Below are 9208 nucleotides of genomic sequence, written 5' to 3' on the forward strand. Positions count from 1 at the left end.
CTTGTCCACATCATATACGAACAATTAAAACTAGGGAGCTTGTTGTGTAGCTAGGACCCGCAGTTCAAAAATCTTGTTAGTTAGTGCTCATTAAACACTCCATTGACAATCATCACTTTTCTCTATCTCCATTTTCTTGTCAGATCATAATTATAATCTCTCTCTCTAGTATTTCTTTTTCTCTTAGAGTGTCTTTTAGAATGAGAGTGTCTATACATATATTTTTCTATAAAGCAATAGTGAAACCTGTGCATTGGATGATTTAAATAAATAACAAAACAAAGAAGAAGGGAGAGTAAAAATTAAAAACTTAAAATTTATCAAATTCATCCAATGAGAGTTCCACAGATAAGACTGAATTGAGCAGCAGGAAGGAAGAACAAAGTTCAAATGATGCACAATAGTTACTAGGTGTAAATATAGTGAAGTTCAAATCAAGGTCAGCAAATTTTATCCACATGTAAAATTAACATATATCCTTTTTTCTTTTGGGAGTAATGTAGGTGGCAAGTTCAATGCAGTTACTAGTCTTAATGTTCAATATTTTGAAAGGTTTATGGAAGCTATATACTCCTGGCCCCTCCTTTACCCTTTTTGTTTGCCAAAATTTTGTCAGTTTTGTTTTGATAGGAAGAAGCTGAGGATTTGCGGTTACTCAATCCATTCAATGAAACATCAATTAAGTTTACAAATTCCACTTGCTGCATTTACATTTCTGTGGCCTTCACCAAAAACTTGCGTTTTATTAGCATCAGTTATTTGAGATGAAGAACAAGGTGCATACCACTAGGCCCTGGTCTATCCTTTGCCACTACTAGTATTTTTGCCAATAAGTGTGTGCCCGAAAAATATAATGGCGAACTGTGCATTGTATTGATTTTGCTGATTCTCCTTTTCCACCAATTCAAGTTACACAAATCCTTCTAATTGGAAGCTTAAAATTAAAACCATCCCCTGCAATGCAATTTTGCAGTCTTAGTCCTTAGATATTTGGATTTGGGTCTAGTTCAACCCCAAAAGCTAACTCAAAATGTAAAAATTGTCTTTTACTTATATACTTTATTTTGATCATATCATTAATCGATATAGGATTTTTAGCATGCAGTGTATACACACGACATACCATTGTGTCCAGATTTAAGGCATGTCTTGACCCCTAAGCTGTATGGTAATATCTTAATTACACTAAGAACTCAATCACCCTTGTTTGTACCTTGAATCTCTAATAACTGGCTACTAAGGCCAGCTTGTAGTGAACTTGGAAGATCAACTTTGTGACATTCATAATTATGCACAATCATACATATGACTTAAGTTCTAACGGGGAGTGTCAAATGAATAATGCTTCGTGTAGGTCACCTTAAAGGAGGTAATATCTACTGTAAACAAATATAGAAAATTATATAGAAGTGCACAAGTGTCTGTGATAATAATTGAAAATTATATAGCTGAAAATAATTGAAAGCAAAGTCCCTGCAAGCATGGCATATTTGCTCTTCCTAGTCAAATTTGTGCACTCAAATCCCAAAGTCCCTGCAAGAACCCTTTGAATGTAGTTTGCAACTTCAATAGCTGATTTCCCCCCACTGCATGTGAGCTCCTTGGGAAGCTGGTTCAAGAAAGTGATCTCATATGTTGTCATTGGATACATGAATACAAAGTAGGGCTCCAACAACTTGTGTCCACAAACCGTGGTTTCATAGAACACACTTTGCTTTGTGTTAATAGCAACTGGGACAATCCTATCAGTGAGTTCAGCAAATAGTACACTGAACCTCAAGAGGAAAGGCTCTCTACGAGTTGTGCCTTCAGGGCAAATCACCAAGTCCCCTTCCTCAAGTAGTCTCTTAATATTGGCAGCATCTTTCTCTCTTTCCCTTGAGAGTGCCACAACTTTAATTGGTGAAATTATTTAGTAAATTTGCTTATGCTATATGTGACACAACTAATTTTTCTTCCAAGTGCAACTGCAGTAACCACGAGGTCTAAAACTGTGCGATAGTTACAAACAAATAGAACACCACTTTGACCCTTCTTTGGGGGTGGTGGAGGGGTACCCTTCACAATAACTCTGATTCCTAATAGCTTATAGTTATACCAAGCAATTCTTTCAGGCAAAGGGATGTTAAGGTAAACCCATAAGATGGAGAGTATGATGCCAATTGGCAACCATAGGAAGGTCAAGAGGGCTGCTAGAGAAGTTGGCCTTTGAACAAACCTACCCTCATGAAAAATAATTGGACTTAAAAGTTTGTTTCTTGGTAGTGGTATTGGATCACTATTTTGATATATTAAATTAAGGGTATTGGATATCTTTGTACTCTCAAGATTTCATTATAGCTCTTTGCTAAAATTACTAAAGGGTTAAAATTATCCCCATCCATATGATAGAGATGTTGTGTATTTGCATTCCTTTATTGAAGGCATTTTCGTTGCCAACCTAGGAACTAACAAATTTATGCTCTTTCAATTTGCTGGTTAGTTATTTGAACCTTTGTTATGTTTGAAATGTTATACTTTATTGCTAACAAGATTTTTATGTCAATGTTGTTTGTCTTGCTCGGAAGACAAAGTAAAACACAAGATCCAACTGATACCTCTGCATCACACACTCCATTCCTTATTGTTACTTTTGAATGTTTTTCAGGTTATCATATACTACTTGTAATTCGCGTTGCTGTGGAAGCTCTTTGATTATAGCAATTCCAGGTACGTACGTAGGAACTAGTATGTATATACTGGTGTTTGATTTAAAATCTTATATACTAGTGTTTGATTTAAAATATTATATGCAATTAAGAGCACATGAAAGAATGCTCTCACTTCAGCCTGTACAATTAAGAGCATGTTTGGTTAACCATTCAAAAAATAATCCAAACATGTTAATGTAGCGACTGTTTCTCTCTCTAGGAATCTCTCTATGCCAACAATTGAAATTGCTCATGAGCATGGATGGAAGTGTTTATAGTTGGAGTGTGATTGAATCCTTGTTAAGTTAGCTTTTGAGAATTTGAGTGTTATCCCTTGGCAGTTGCATAATAGATGGCAGAATTGTAGTGTCCTCCAAAGAAGGTGAATTCATGCGGCTGCAAATTGATGCTAATGCTTGTTTTGTCCTTGTATTTTCTTGTATGTGATGAATGTAATATGCTATACAAACAACTGTTGATATCAATATTTGTCTATAATCGAAATTTATATTTTGTATGTTCTTGTACATCATCAATGTAATTTGCTATATAAACAACTGTTGTTCAAGCTGAGTGAACCTTAGATTCTCGTTTGAGACTGAATGCAATGATTCTTGCAGACAGTTTGCGTTAGTCATTGTATTTAGTCTTGAATTGTCCATTTGGACAGTTTGGGAAGACTGGTATTTTTATGTTAGATACATTTGTTAAGGTTATTATTATTTTGATTAATTTGATTAAATTTCGATACAATGCATTTCAAGTTGTTCTCTGAGTGCATACTTGATTATCGGGAAATTAATTTCACCGATGTTATGTCGTGTACTTGGAGACCAATGCGAAATGCTGCCGAAATTTAGTCAAATTTTTCAAAAGAATGCTAACCATGACGTATGAAGCTAACATAAAAGACATTCTTCCTAAATGGGATAGGGCTTCACCTATAAATAAAAAGTGAGATTTTCATGCATGGAATTGCTTAGATGGATTGAAGTTGGATGAATCAAAGTCGCATGAGCCCAGAATATGAGGATGGCATCGAGCAGTTCATGCAATTTGCTTCAGAAAGAGGTCGACCGAATGAAGAAGGAAAATATTATTGTCCTTGCATCAACTGTTTGAATGGAAGACGACAACTACTGGACGACATACAGGAGCATCTATTGTGTGATGGGATTAAGAAGAATTACACGACGTGGATATGGCATGGTGAAGTGACAGACATGCATAGTGGGTCCCAATTTGAACCGTTTGATGTAGAAATGGGAGATCGCTTGAAGGACATGATTCGTGACCTTGGGCAAGAGTCTTTTCAGCCAGCACACGCCCCTGTGTATGAAGGATTGTAGAGTGATTCAAAGAAGCCTTTGTATATGGGGTGCAAGAATTCCTTAACCCTGTTGTCTGCAGTGTTAAGTCTGGTTAATGTGAAGGCCAAGTATGGCTGGAGTGACAAAAGTTTTTCCTCACTGCTTGAGTAGTGCACAATCTACTTCCAGAAGACAACATGCTGCCTAAAACTTACTATAAGGTGAAAAAGATACAGTGTTCGATGGTTATGGAGTATCAGAAGATTCATGCTTGCCCCAATGATTGCATACCGTACAGGCATGGATTCCAAGAAATGTCCAAATGCCCTATCTGTGGGACTTCACAGTATAAAGTAAAGGATAAAGAGGAATGCAATTCTGATGAAAACTCAAACAAAGGCCCTCCAACGAAGGTTTTGTGGTATCTTCCAATCATTCCATGGTTTAAGTGTCTTTTTGCTAATGAGGACGACGCAAAAGACCTTACATGGCATGCAAATGGAAGGATTTTTTATGGAATAGTCCGTCATCCGGCTGATTGCTTGCAATGGAAGAAGATTAATGGTTTTGTTAGTGCTTAGCTTTACTTAGTTTTAAAAGATTGGCTAAAATTTTGTTAAAACATAAGCACTTAGACAATGAAGGAAAGCTGGAGTTGCTGCACATGATGTCTAACATTATGTCAAGGAATCAGATTGGGCTGCACAATGCACAAGGCAAGATAAAATGTCAAATGAAGAATTGAAGCTGCAGGATCCACGATGTCGGATACAATGTCCAGGACATCCTGCCCGAAAATACTGGACACATAAATCTGTTATATCTTTAACAGATTAATGTGCAGTCAGCAACAGATTAGGAGCTCTATCTTTAGGAACGAATTAAAAGATAATTAAAGATTGAATTACAAACTTGAATAGTTTCGTTCAGGGATTAGAGATTGAAGATAAAAACTAAAAGATAAAACTTTATCTTTTAGATCTTTAAGTGCAGATTTTTCAGGAGAATGATAGAGCTTATCCAGCGCAAGTTGTTGCAGCCCAGATACGTACACTGCTATATAAACATGAAGGCTGCACGGGTTTTTAATCAAGTCAGAGATTGAAGAGTTATTTTGTGAGTTTTGTGACTTGAGTGTTTTGTGAGCCACCTTGATGCTACCCTAACATCAAGTGTTGGACCTGAGTGTGGAGAGTTGATCTCTATTGTTCAGAGAGCAATCTCTGGTGTGTCTTTGATTTGTTTGTAAACACGGGTGAGTGATTGAGAGGGAGTGAGAGGGGTTCTCATATCTAAGAGTGGCTCTTAGGTAGAAGTTGCATGGGTAGTGGTTAGGTGAGAAGGTTGTATACAGTGGTTGTTAGATCTTCGAACTAATACTATTTTAGTGGATTTCCTCCCTGGCTTGGTAGCCCCCAGATGTAGGTGACGTTGCACCGAACTGGGTTAACAATTCTCTTGTGTTATTTACGTGTTCAATCTGTTCATACTGTCATATACAATCTGCATGTTCTGAAGCGCGATGTCGTGACATCCTGTACGACATCTGTCCTCAGTATCAGAATTTCAATTGGTATCAGAGCAGGCACTCTAAATCACTGAGTGAGATCTAGGGAGATAAATTCTGATGAACATGGAGAAAGAAGGAGGACCAGTGAACAGACCACCAATTCTGGATGGAACCAACTATGAATACTGGAAAGCAAGGATGGTGGCCTTCCTCAAATCACTGGATAGCAGAACCTGGAAAGCTGTCATCAAAGGCTGGGAACATCCCAAGATGCTGGACGCAGAAGGAAAGCCCACTGATGAATTGAAGCCAGAAGAAGACTGGACAAAAGAAGAAGACGAATTGGCACTTGGAAACTCCAAAGCCTTGAATGCCCTATTCAATGGAGTTGACAAGAATATCTTCAGATTGATCAACACATGCACAGTTGCCAAGGATGCATGGGAGATTCTGAAAACCACTCATGAAGGAACCTCCAAAGTGAAGATGTCCAGATTGCAACTATTGGCTACAAAATTCGAAAATCTGAAGATGAAGGAGGAAGAATGCATTCATGACTTCCACATGAACATTCTTGAAATTGCCAATGCTTGCACTGCCTTGGGAGAAAGGATGACAGATGAAAAGCTGGTGAGAAAGATCCTCAGATCTTTGCCTAAGAGATTTGACATGAAAGTCACTGCAATAGAGGAGGCCCAAGACATTTGCAACATGAGAGTAGATGAACTCATTGGTTCCCTTCAAACCTTTGAGCTAGGACTCTCGGATAGGACTGAAAAGAAGAGCAAGAACCTGGCATTCGTGTCCAATGATGAAGGAGAAGAAGATGAGTATGACCTGGATACTGATGAAGGTCTGACTAACGCAGTTGTGCTCCTTGGAAAACAATTCAACAAAGTGCTGAAAAGAATGGACAGGAGGCAGAAACCACATGTCCGGAACATCCCTTTCGACATCAGGAAAGGTAGTGAATACCAGAAGAAGTCAGATGAAAAGCCCAGTCACAGCAAAGGAATTCAATGCCATGGGTGTGAAGGCTATGGACACATCAAAGCTGAATGTCCCACCCATCTCAAGAAGCAGAGGAAAGGACTTTCTGTATGTTGGTCTGATGATACAGAGAGTGAACAAGAAAGTGATTCTGACAGAGATGTGAATGCACTCACTGGGAGATTTGAATCTGATGAAGATTCAAGTGATATTGATATTGAAATCACTTTTGATGAGCTTGCTATATCCTATAGAGAACTATGCATCAAAAGTGAGAAGATTCTTCAGCAAGAAGCTCAACTGAAGAAGATCATTGCAAATCTGGAGGCTGAGAAGGAGGCACATGAAGAGGAGATCTCTGAGCTTAAAGGAGAAATTGGTTTTCTGAACTCTAAACTGGAAAACATGACAAAATCAATAAAGATGCTGAATAAAGGCTCAGATATGCTTGATGAGGTGCTACAGCTTGGGAAGAATGTTGGAAACCAGAGAGGACTTGGATTTAATCATAAATCTGCTGGCAGAACAACCATGACAGAATTTGTTCCTGCCAAAAACAGCACTGGAGCCACGATGTCACAACATCGGTCTCGACATCATGGAACGCAACAGAAAAAGAGCAAAAGAAAGAAGTGGAGGTGTCACTACTGTGGCAAGTATGGCCACATAAAGCCCTTTTGCTATCATCTACATGGCCATCCACATCATGGAACTCAAAGGAGCAGCAGCGGAAGGAAGATGATGTGGGTTCCAAAACACAAGATTGTTAGTCTTGTTGTTCATACTTCACTTAGAGCATCAGCTAAGGAAGATTGGTACCTAGATAGCGGCTGTTCCAGACACATGACAGGAGTTAAAGAATTCCTGGTGAACATTGAACCTTGCTCCACTAGCTATGTGACATTTGGAGATGGCTCTAAAGGAAAGATCACTGGAATGGGAAAGCTAGTCCATGATGGACTTCCTAGTCTGAACAAAGTACTGCTGGTGAAGGGACTGACTGCAAACTTGATCAGCATCAGTCAGTTGTGTGATGAAGGATTCAATGTAAACTTCACAAAGTCAGAATGCTTGGTGACAAATGAGAAGAGTGAAGTTCTAATGAAGGGCAGCAGATCAAAGGACAACTGTTACCTATGGACACCTCAAGAAACCAGTTACTCCTCCACATGTCTATCCTCCAAAGAAGATGAAGTCAAAATATGGCATCAAAGATTTGGACATCTGCACTTAAGAGGCATGAAGAAAATCATTGACAAAGGTGCTGTTAGAGGCATTCCCAATCTGAAAATAGAAGAAGGCAGAATCTTTGGTGAATGTCAGATTGGAAAGCAAGTCAAGATGTCCCACCAGAAGCTTCAACATCAAACCACTTCCAGGGTGCTGGAACTACTTCACATGGACTTGATGGGGCCTATGCAAGTTGAAAGCCTTGGAGGAAAGAGGTATGCCTATGTTGTTGTGGATGATTTCTCCAGATTTACCTGGGTCAACTTTATCAGAGAGAAATCAGACACCTTTGAAGTATTCAAAGAGTTGAGTCTAAGACTTCAAAGAGAAAAAGACTGTGTCATCAAGAGAATTAGGAGTGACCATGGCAGAGAGTTTGAAAACAGCAAGTTTACTGAATTCTGCACATCTGAAGGCATCACTCATGAGTTCTCTGCAGCCATCACACCACAACAAAATGGCATAGTTGAAAGGAAAAACAGGACTTTGCAAGAAGCTGCTAGGGTCATGCTTCATGCCAAAGAACTTCCCTATAATCTCTGGGCTGAAGCCATGAACACAGCATGCTATATCCACAACAGAGTCACACTTAGAAGAGGGACTCCAACCACACTGTATGAAATCTGGAAAGGGAGGAAGCCAACTGTCAAGCACTTCCACATCTTTGGAAGTCCATGTTACATTTTGGCAGATAGAGAGCAAAGGAGAAAGATGGATCCCAAGAGTGATGCAGGAATATTCTTGGGATACTCTACAAACAACAGAGCATATAGAGTATTCAATTCCAGAACCAGAACTGTGATGGAATCCATCAATGTGGTTGTTGATGATCTAACTCCAGCAAGAAAGAAGGATGTCGAAGACGATGTCAGAACATCGGGAGACAATGTAGCAGATACAGCTAAAAGTGCAGAAAATGCAGAAAACTCTGATTCTGCTACAGATGAACCAAACATCAATCAACCTGACAAGAGTCCCTCCATTAGAATCCAGAAGATGCACCCCAAGGAGCTGATTATAGGAGATCCAAACAGAAGAGTCACTACAAGATCAAGGGAGATTGAGATTGTCTCCAATTCATGCTTTGTCTCCAAAACTGAGCCAAAGAATGTGAAAGAGGCACTGACTGATGAGTTCTGGATCAATGCTATGCAAGAAGAATTGGAGCAATTCAAAAGGAATGAAGTTTGGGAGCTAGTTCCTAGACCCGAGGGAACTAATGTGATTGGCACCAAGTGGATCTTCAAGAACAAAACCAATGAAGAAGGTGTTATAACCAGAAACAAGGCCAGACTTGTTGCTCAAGGCTACACTCAGATTGAAGGTGTAGACTTTGATGAAACTTTCGCCCCTGTTGCTAGACTTGAGTCCATCAGATTGTTACTTGGTGTAGCTTGCATCCTCAAATTCAAGTTGTACCAGATGGATGTGAAGAGCGCGTTTCTGAATGGATACCTGAATGAAGAAGTCTATGTGGA

The 9208-nt window shown here is 39.2% G+C and overlaps 1 long non-coding RNA gene and 1 pseudogene across 1 annotated transcript; one reads left to right on the top strand and one right to left on the bottom strand.

The window, feature by feature from the left end:
* The first annotated feature begins 319 nt into the window (after nt 1-319).
* On the top strand, nt 320-716 carry LOC114378366. Its single transcript, XR_003659304.1, has 2 exons — nt 320-439; nt 631-716. It is a non-coding gene; the product is annotated as an uncharacterized LOC114378366 (long non-coding RNA).
* Nucleotides 717-1399: 683 nt separating this feature from the next.
* LOC114378927 lies at nt 1400-2617 on the bottom strand (annotated as a pseudogene).
* Between the last annotated feature and the right edge of the window lie 6591 nt (nt 2618-9208).

This window comes from Glycine soja, chromosome 12, assembly GCF_004193775.1.
Source record: "Glycine soja cultivar W05 chromosome 12, ASM419377v2, whole genome shotgun sequence".
NCBI classification, from domain to species: Eukaryota; Viridiplantae; Streptophyta; class Magnoliopsida; order Fabales; family Fabaceae; genus Glycine; species Glycine soja.